Source organism: Triticum dicoccoides, chromosome 7B (assembly GCF_002162155.2).
Source record: "Triticum dicoccoides isolate Atlit2015 ecotype Zavitan chromosome 7B, WEW_v2.0, whole genome shotgun sequence".
Classification (NCBI taxonomy): domain Eukaryota; kingdom Viridiplantae; phylum Streptophyta; class Magnoliopsida; order Poales; family Poaceae; genus Triticum; species Triticum dicoccoides.
Genome location: NC_041393.1, coordinates 611,900,684 through 611,910,523, shown reverse-complemented (window position 1 = coordinate 611,910,523; position 9,840 = coordinate 611,900,684). Strand labels below are relative to the sequence as shown.

The 9,840-nt window shown below is 46.6% G+C and overlaps 1 pseudogene; it reads left to right on the top strand.

Moving 5' to 3' along the window:
• The first annotated feature begins 327 nt into the window (after nucleotides 1-327).
• LOC119339221 lies at nucleotides 328-943 on the top strand (annotated as a pseudogene).
• Nucleotides 944-9,840: the final 8,897 nt, after the last annotated feature.

Sequence of the window (9,840 nt, the reverse complement as noted above, 5' to 3'; positions counted from 1 at the left end):
AAATATTTAGGAGCGAAGGGAGTAGTTCATAAAGCAAGTGTGTACTCTGAAATGTGATTATCTTGGTCAAAACAACCTCTAGGCAATTTGGAGAGATATCCCTAATATAATTATCCCCTTTTGTATTTGCACATTATGATTTTCTTTTGATTGAGGGACGTTTATGCACATTATGCCGACCAAATCTAAAAACCTAAAACCTAGAAAGATTACCAGAATCTGGACGGTATAAAGTATCGGGAAACCCGCCGCCCTGTCCTCTCTCTAGGGCCCAAATCCCACCGACCACCCTGAGCGCAGGTGGTGCAGGACGGCTGGCTGCGCGTCATGTTCGAGAATTTCCCCGAGGATGCGGACGAGTGGTACGATCCAGGGGCTGACCTCGCATCCCTTGGCGACGTGGAGGCGCTCCGCGCGAGGTTCCGCCGGGAAAGCTCGGCCCTCAACGACGCCCGCTGCGGAGATCTCTGCCCGGGCGACCGGCTCTGCCTCGCGTGCGATCTGCGATATCGACGGCGACACCGATGAGCTCAAGTACTACGACGCCGTCCTCGAAACCGTAAGTCCTCCTCGTCGCGCCCTACTCAGTGCGTTCTTCAACACACGCATATGCTTGAGTAGTAATAGGCGCCGATCAAATATGCAGGTGGAGAAGGCAGCGCACGGCACCGTGGACGGCGTGGAGCGGTGCGCGTGCCGTTTCACCGTGCGCTGGACGGAGGGGCCGCGCCGCAGTTGCTGGGACAACGTGGGCGTCGAGGTGGTCTGCTGCGTGCAGGAGTCGCCGATCCAGGATCCGGTGCTGACCGAGTTCCTGGACGATGTGAGAAACAGGTTCGGCGAGGACCAAGGGGAGGCGACGGCAGCGTCTCAGCAAGCAGCCCCGACCCGGACACCAGCAGGCAGCCGACGGTACAGTCTCGCATACTCCTCGCGTAACTAGTCTTTAATGAAGGGGTTTCTCCTCTGAAATCACCAGAGGTTTGATACTTTTTTTTGCGGGGTCAGACGTTTGATACTTGACAGCCATCGGCTAAAGGAAAGCAAGAGATACACGCTCATTAGTCTGTAGGGCTGGAAACAGAATCACCATTTTGCACAAGCCCCACGCCCCTCACTAATAAACGTATGAAGGACAATATGAACCTTTGACAGAACGTATACGCAGAACCTGGTATACCGAATTGCACAGATGTGACACTGATAGAAAAAGAGGCTTCCGTCCAGCCCCATTAGTCGCGAAACTGTAGGAACCGCGACTAATGAAGTCTTTAGTCGCGGTTCGGCAGATGAACCGTGACCAAATGCCTGGGCCCAGGGCGCTCGCGGGCTTTAGTCGCGGTTGGCCAGGCCAACCGGGACTAAAGGTGCCCAAAGGCCTTTAGTCGCGGTTGGCCAGGCCAACCGCGACTAAAGCTCCTCCCTTTTAGTCCCGGTTTGTGGCACGAACCGGAACTAATGGGGTTGAGACCTTTAGTCTCGGTTCGTGCCACGAACCGGTACTAAAGGTCCCATTTTCAAACTCTAACCCCCCCGGGATCGCCTTTTCAGTTTTAAAAAAAATAAAAGAAAATAATGGAAATGTCAAAAAAATAAAAGAAAATAAGTTTCTCATGTGATATGTGGTCTAGTTGTTGGGAAAATTTGCAAATGTGAATTTTGACTTTATTTGCAAAATCTCTCTGAAATTTGTAAAAATGGGCATAACTTTTGCATACTAACTCGGATGAAAAAGTTTTTTATATGAAAAATCATCTACTCGAAAAGTTACATCCAAATTTAACGGGGGAACCCCGTTAAACATTTTCAAAATCCTCAAAAACCTAATAGAAAAAAAGTTACGGGGCTTGTAAGATCTAGAGTGGAAAAAATTGAAAAATATTCAAACAGTGGGCAAACTATGGTCAAACAATGGTCAAACTAATTATTCTAGAATATTAGTGTTACTAAATAATTATTTTAATTATTTCAATTTTGGTTAAATCTGGTCAAACTGTGGTCAACTGTGGTCAAACTGTGGTCAAACAATGGTCAAACTAATTATTCAAGAAATATTAGTGTTACTAAATAATTATTGTTTTTTAAAACAATAGTTTCAAACTCAAACAGTGAAATGTGTCACTTCATGCTCAAGCAAAATTCCTGAAGGTTAATAGGATTGACATCTTATTATTGTCAGGAAAACAACAAGTGCAGACTTGGAGCGTGGGAGAATAGAACCCGGAAGTTAAGCGTGCTTGGGCTGGAGTAGTGAGAGGGATGGGTGACCGGTTGGGAAGTTAGATGATTTGGAATGATGAGGGGTGATAAAATAATAAATTGAGAAGTGATGAGGGGTGGTGATTAGAGACTAGAGGTTAAAATAATTCAGAAATTTGAAAAAAAAAATTCAATTTTTTTTTTCAAAAACCTGTGGCGGCCTTTAGTCGCGGTTAGCCACAAGAACCGCGACGAAAGGTCGTCCACCCCGACGGCCACCTGGCGCCCACGTGGACGGGCCTTTAGTCGCGGTTCTTAAGCAACCGCGACTAAAGGGGGGGGCCTTTAGTCGCGCCCGTTCGGTCGCGGTTGCGCAACCGCGACTAATGGCAGTTGCGAACCGCGACCAAAGGCCCTTTTTCCACCAGTGTGAGCGACGGGGCCTCATTAAGCCATGTCTCTCCTACCACATGCTTTTGGGAATAACAATAGATGTACTTGTAATTATTTGGTTATAGAAAGAGAAATATCTGCGCGATACAACAAAGTATCGGTCCTGAATACTCTGCCCCTTTGACTACTTCAAGCTGTAGCAAATGGGACTAAACTACTTTTTGAAGAAGATATCCCGAGGAGATATTTTTTTATTTAGCATTAGGCCGGCCTATATAGGAATCACATTAGTACTCTTTAGGGCAGGAAAATCTATGACACACAATCACTTGTATGAGCCCCGCTTTGGCACACCCCTTTCACTAATGCATAAAGAGTAATAATGATATTTGGCAAAATGTATACGCTGAACCCTGTATACGAATTGCACGGCGTGAGCGAGTGGGCCGGCTCATGAAGCCATGTCCCTCCTACCACGTTCTATGTAAGCGACATAAAAAACTTTATATATATATATGCTACCTAAAAAAAATGTAAGGTTTGTTGAAATGTGAGATGGGCCTAGAGCCCATATGACAATTTCAGATTTGATTTCTAAGGGCCCATGTAGGTGGCATGACAAGGTGATGAGAAGTTTAGTCCCACCATGCTAATGGAAGGAAAGTTGGAGTGGTTTATAAGGGTGGCTCTTCTACATGCCATTGGAGCTTGAGAAGAGAAGAGGCCCTCGCGCGCTCCTCCTCCGCCGCCCGCCGCGCCGCGCCGCGCCGCGCCGCGCCGCGGGTTGCGGGAATGAGCCGGGCCGAGCTCACACCTATGCACTTATTTGTGCCAGTCACTAACGGAGAGGTTCTGACAGCAGGGCCACGATCCGAGACGTCGGATCGTGGGTCGCCGTTGTGTCCACGGGAACGATTGCTCCTGAACAGGAGAAGGCGTTCAGGGAGGCAACCACTGTGTTTCTCGGAGCAGTTCTTAGCGTGATAAGGACTTGTGGGAGGCGCTCGAATCTAAGTTCAGGGCCGCCGATGCAGGGAGCGAGATGTATATTATAGAGCAGTTCCACGATTACAAGATGGTTGAAAACCGTCCTGTACTGGAGCAGGCTCATAAGATAAGATGCATTGTTAAGGAGCTTGAGCTTCTGAAGTGCGAGTTACCGGGCAAGTTTGTCGTGGGCTGCATAATCGCTAAGCTCCCCAATTCCTGGAGGAACTTTGCCAGTGAATTCTCTGTGGAGGATGTCATTGGCCATCTGAGTGTTGAGCAGAATTCGAGGGCAAAGGACTCGCACGGAAATGGGGCCGAAGGGACTTCTGTTGCCAACATGGTGAACCAGAGGAACTTCAAATCCCACAAGTTCAAGGGAAAGAATGGTGTCCAACAGAATACCGACTTCAAGAAGAAGGGTAAGAAGACCTTCAAGAAGAACAAGAAGGATGAGGGCTGCTTTACTTGTGGTTCGACTGAACATTGGGCCAACAAGTGCCCAAACAAGTTTAAGAAGTCAGGACAGGACTCCAAGTCTGTCAACATGATTGTGGGCAACAATGAGAATGGTGCATCTAGGTACGGTAATTTATTTACTGTTTTTTCAGTGTTTCAGCCTACCGATTGGTGGGTGGATACAGGTGCAGGCGTTCATGTGTGTGCCGACATTTCATTGTTCTCTTCTTACCAGGTCACAGGCCACGGGTCCGTATTGATGGGGAATGGCGCGAGTGCTTCTGTTCATGGTGTTGGCACGGTCGATCTGAAGTTTACTTCGGGAAGGATCGTGCAGCTGAAGAACGTGCAGCATGTCCCCGCCATCAAGAAGAACCTCGTTAGTGGCTCCCTTCTATGTAGAGAAGGGTTTAAGTTGGTATTCGAGTCTAATAAATTAGTTGTTACTAAGTATGGACTATTTGTTGGAAAAGGTTATGAGAGCGGAGGGATGTTCCGCCTTTCCCTCGCAGATTTATGTAATAAAGTCGTGAACCATATTCATTTGAGTGTTAATGAATCTGAGGTTTGGTGATGATTTCTTCGTGTACCTCGTGGATGATACTCCCACTTCTATCTCAGAAGCGTATGCCTCTCCAGAAGCTGACTACTGGAAGGATGCGGTCCGTAGCGAGATGGATTCCATCATGGCTAACGGGACATGGGAGATCACTGAGCGTCCCTATGGTTGCAAACCATTGGGATGTAAGTGGGTGTTCAAGAAAAAGCTTAGGCCCGATGGTACGATTGAAAAGTTCAAGGCCAGGCTTGTGGCCAAAGGCTATGACCAGAAAGAAGAGGAAGATTTCTTCGATACTTATTCACATGTGGCTAGACTGACCACCATTCGAGTATTACTCTCGTTGGCGGCCTCACATGGTCTTTTCATCCATCAAATGGATGTTAAGACGGATTTTCTGAATGGAGAGCTAAATGAGGAAATCTACATGCAACAGCCAGATGGCTTTGTGATAGATGGTCAGGAAAGGAAGGTGTGTAAGTTGCTGAAATCTTTATATGGCCTGAAGCAAGCACCTAAGCAATGGCATGATAAGTTCAATACAACTCTGATATCTGTTGGTTTCGTTGTTAATGAGGCTGACAAATGTGTATACTATCGCCATGGTGGGGGCGAAGGAGTTATATTGTGCTTGTATGTTGATGACATAGTGATATTCGGAACAAACCTCAAAGTCATTGAGGTGGTCAAATCGTTTCTGTCTCAGAACTTTGAGATGAAGGACCTTGGTGTGGCTGATGTTATCTTGAACATCAAGCTACTGAGAGATAATGAGGGTGGGATTACACTTCTGCAATCCCATTATGTTGAGAAGGTGTTGAGTCGTTTTGGATATTCGGACTGCACACCATCTCAAACACCATATGATCCTAGCGTGTTGATTCGAAAGTCCAAATGCATGGCTAAAAATCAATTGAGATACTCTAAAATCATTGGTTCACTGATGTACCTAGCGAGCGCAACGAGGCCTGACATCGCGTTTGCTGTGAGCAAACTGAGCCGGTTTGTTTCCAAACCGGGTGATGTACATTGGCATGCTGTTGAAAGAGTTATGCGCTATCTAAAAGGTACTATGAACTATGGACTTCACTATACCGGAGACCCGTCGGTACTTGAAGGGTATAGTGATGCGAATTGGATCTCTGATGCTGATGAGATGAAGGCCACAACTGAGTATATGTTTACTCTTGGAGGTGGCGCTATTTCCTGGAAGTCTTGCAAGCAAACGATCTTAACGAGATCGACAATGGAAGCAGAATTAACAGCATTAGACACTTCTGGTGTTGAAGCATGATGGCTTCGAGATATTTTTATGGACTTGCCACTGGTTAATAAACCGGTTTCGGCTATCCTTATGAACTGTGACAATCAGACTGTCATCACCAAGGTGAAGAGTTCAAAGGACAACATGAAGTCCAACAAACAGATAAGAATGAGATTAAAAGCTGTCAGAAAATTAAGAAACTCCGGAGTGATAGCGCTGGACTATGTCCATACGGCTAAGAATCTGGCAGATCCCTTTACGAAAGGGCTATCACGTGTAGTGATAGATAATGCATCGGGGGAGATGGGTATGAGACCCACATGAGTTGCCATGGTGGTAACCCAACCTATGTGATCGGAGATCCCGTGAAGTAGGACCTGGGAAACAAGCCAGTGGTGAACTGAGGAGAGTAACTTTACTAACCCACTCCGTTGGAGATGCAATACTCTCAAAACCTGTATGGAAGGATGACTACTGTCTTAATGTGTTTCAAGGCTTATATGTATAAGCAAGATGCTATCCTACAGAGCGATCTTTGGAGGGACACATCTATGTGAGCCCGACTGCTAGTCACAGTCTATGAGATTGGGGTGATCTCTAGTAAGCTCATGAATAGGCTAGGAGTGTGACTTATATGCTCCACCCGAGGGGTCAGCCTTCGGCAGCCCAGTACTAGTAAGACATGTGGTGAAACTTCTTTACACCAAACTGACAATTCAAGGCATAGTCCATTGTTCAGTTGTGAAGGAGTGTAGCTACTTGCTCTAGGTGAAGCTCAACCTTAACAGGTCTTCACTGAAACACTAGTATATCAAAACATCGTTTGGAACAAAGGACAAAGTGGGCCCCTGAGATCTGGTGGGGGACTGTTGAAATGTGAGATGGGCCTAGAGCCCATCTGACAATTTCAGATTTGATCTCTAAGGGCCCATGTAGGTGGCATGACAAGGTGGTGGGAAGTTTAGTCCCACCATGCTAGTGGAAGAAAAGTTGGAGTGGTTTATAAGGGTGGCTCTTCTACATGCTATTGGAGCTTGAGAAGATAAGAGGCCCTCGCGCGCTCCTCCTCCGCCGCCCGCCTCGCCACGCCTCGCCTCGTCGCGCCGCGCCGCGCCGCGGGTTGCGGAAATGAGCCGAGCCGAGCTCACACCTATGCGCTTATTTTTGCCAGTCACTAACGGAGAGGTTCTGACAGCAGGGCCACGATCCGAGACGTCGGATCGTGGGCTGTCACAGACTCGGACGTGGGTCAAGCCCACGTCTCTCCACGCGGCTGCGTCTATATAAGTGTGCGGTGTCCCCTAACCCTAGCGGCCACGAACAGATCACATCTGCTCACGCGCACGCCCACCGTCGTTCCTTTGCTGTTGCTGCCGCCGGTGACTCCATCCCGTCCGCCACGTACACGGTCGACGGGAGAGCAGGTCTCCGAAACCACGCCCTTTTGGTTCCTGTACGAGGTGAGGGGCGAATAGGTTTTTGGGAAGCGATTATGCGACTGCTCGCTTCCGATCGTCTACTTCCTCTACGTCTGGGTCGCCTTCATCATCACCATGTCCACCGACCCCGACCGTGCCGCCGCCGAGAAAGCTGAAGCCGACAAGAAGGCCGCCGAGGACGCCGCTGCTGCCACCAAATCCGCGGCCTCTGCATGGCCTACTGGAGGGTATAACTCGTTTATCCCGCTCCTGATTAATTTCATATTAGCAGTACTAGCAGTATGTGTAGATTTGTCTACTGTTTGCTTAGTACGTGCATGTTTAGATCAAAGTCAGTACGTCATCAACTTAGTCAATGCCATGCTAGTGATTTACTCGTGGATTAATTTAATCGAGAAATTGCCTATTTACTCAACAAGGTTCTCTCTCTTGTGTTACGTTTCGTCCAACCTCTTCGTCCCACTCCCGTTCCAACAATTTTTCTGTCCGATCAATCTTTGGTAATTCAATCAATTTACGCCTCTTATTTGGTAACCTATCTTTTAGTATTGGGTAACATCGTACCACAATTAATTCCGGCTAATCAATCTCCCCTATTCCTTCCTAACTAAAGCGGTGTTCGTTTCCAGGGAGTTTTTTGTGTAGGGACTAGAAAAAGTCCCTCTTAAAAACTTTTTTACAAAACGGGAGGGACTTTTTAGGACTAAACTAGGCATTTGGGACTAAATGAAGAAGACTCTCAAGGAAAGTCTTTTTTGAAACTTTTTGAGCCTTTTCCAACAATGCCCCTCCATGCATCCATTGGCCCACACCCCATGGTGTTGTTTGATCGTTATTTTTCTATATACTAGGGGCAATATGGTCATTTAATAACTTCTAGGAAGAGACTAGGGACTTTTTAGTCTCTGAAAACAAATAGGGAGGGACTTTTTAGGGACTAGGGACTTTTTAGTTGGGATTAGAAAAAGTCCTAGGACTTATGAACCAAACAGGGCCTAAGAATCTTTTATTTGGTAACGCATATGTGTATATACTATCTAAAAGAAATGTAAGGTTCCCTCTCCCGTCCTACGTTTCGTGCAACCTCTTCGTCCTGCTCCCGTTCCAACAATTTTTCTCTCCAATCAATCTTTGGTAATTCAATAAATTTTCGTCTCTTATTTGGTATCGTATCTTTTAGTATTTGGTAATGTCGTACCACAATTAATTCAGGCTAATCAATCTCCCCAATTCCTTCCTAACAAAGAATATTTTATTTGGTAACACATATGTTGGTAACGCATAACGCAATTAATTCGGGTCAATCACGCACGATAATCTCTCGTAGTCCTGATCTAAAATAATCTATTTTATTCCTCCCTATCAAAAAAGAGCGTACAAAAATTTTTCCCTGACCAAATCTCGCTGAAATTTTATTTGCTATAGCCATTCTCTCTATCTCGCCTTCGTGGGTCCCGTCTCCTCGATGCTCTCCTTTATCACTCATCCCACCTGCCACTCGCCATGTCTCTCGCCTTGCCCGTCTCGATCAGGGGCTGCCTTGTCGAGGTGTCCAGCTACTGCCTCATCCCTCTAGGGGACCTCTCCACAATCTCCAAATGCTTCCTCTGTCCTCTCGATCACGTGCCCAGCGCTGCACCATCCTTTGTGACTGGGTGGATCACAACTTCCAGTGCTTCAACTCCCCATGCATCCGGGAGGCCTTCGCTGCCATGCCGGGGCCTACGGTCGTTGTACATTCAACGTGCTGGCATAAGGGTTCGGCAACTGCGCCGGGGACATTGGCCACTCTACTGATATACTTCAACATCGAGGAGGAGACAATCTACACCCTCGCCGACGCGCGCATGAACCTCAAGGTGCTCGAGTACTATGTCGTCGTGCCCATGCTCGACTCTAGCTTGTGAACCAATGCGCTCTCCGGCGCCAACGAGGCAATGACGCTTGAGTACTATGGCCGATTTCTTGAGCTATATTTTGTTACTGCCACCGAATTGCCCTTGCATTTTAGATTTTTGTTTGTTGATGATGCCTCTTGATGAGGTCCAGCTCAAGCACGAGCAAGTATTTTGTTGGGATCAAGTTTGCATTGGGTGAGCATTCACACTTGGACGGTTTTAAGTGTTTCAAAGAGGTATTAGATATAGATAATGGGTGGAGAAAGTTATATGCTAGACATAATCGACGTGAAATCACTAGCATATGTATGCCTTGTTGCAACCCTTGCAACCCACGGGCAATTTCCTACTACAGAGAAAAGGATGAGCTCACGTGGACTCAAACTCAAGATCTCCCACTTAAGGTGCGCGCTTCTACCAACTTCACCACACCGCTGCTTGCGATGTTCTACAACGCGAAATATATAAGAGCATACAACAGCATTCATATATAGGAAAAAAATTCTGAAAAATATCAAACCTTTTGTTGAAAAACAAGTGAACAATTTTAGAATGCTGAAATATTTTTGAATTTATGAACAAAATTTGGAAAACACAAACATGTTTTGAAATTTGAACTTTCTGAACATCTTTCGAAACATG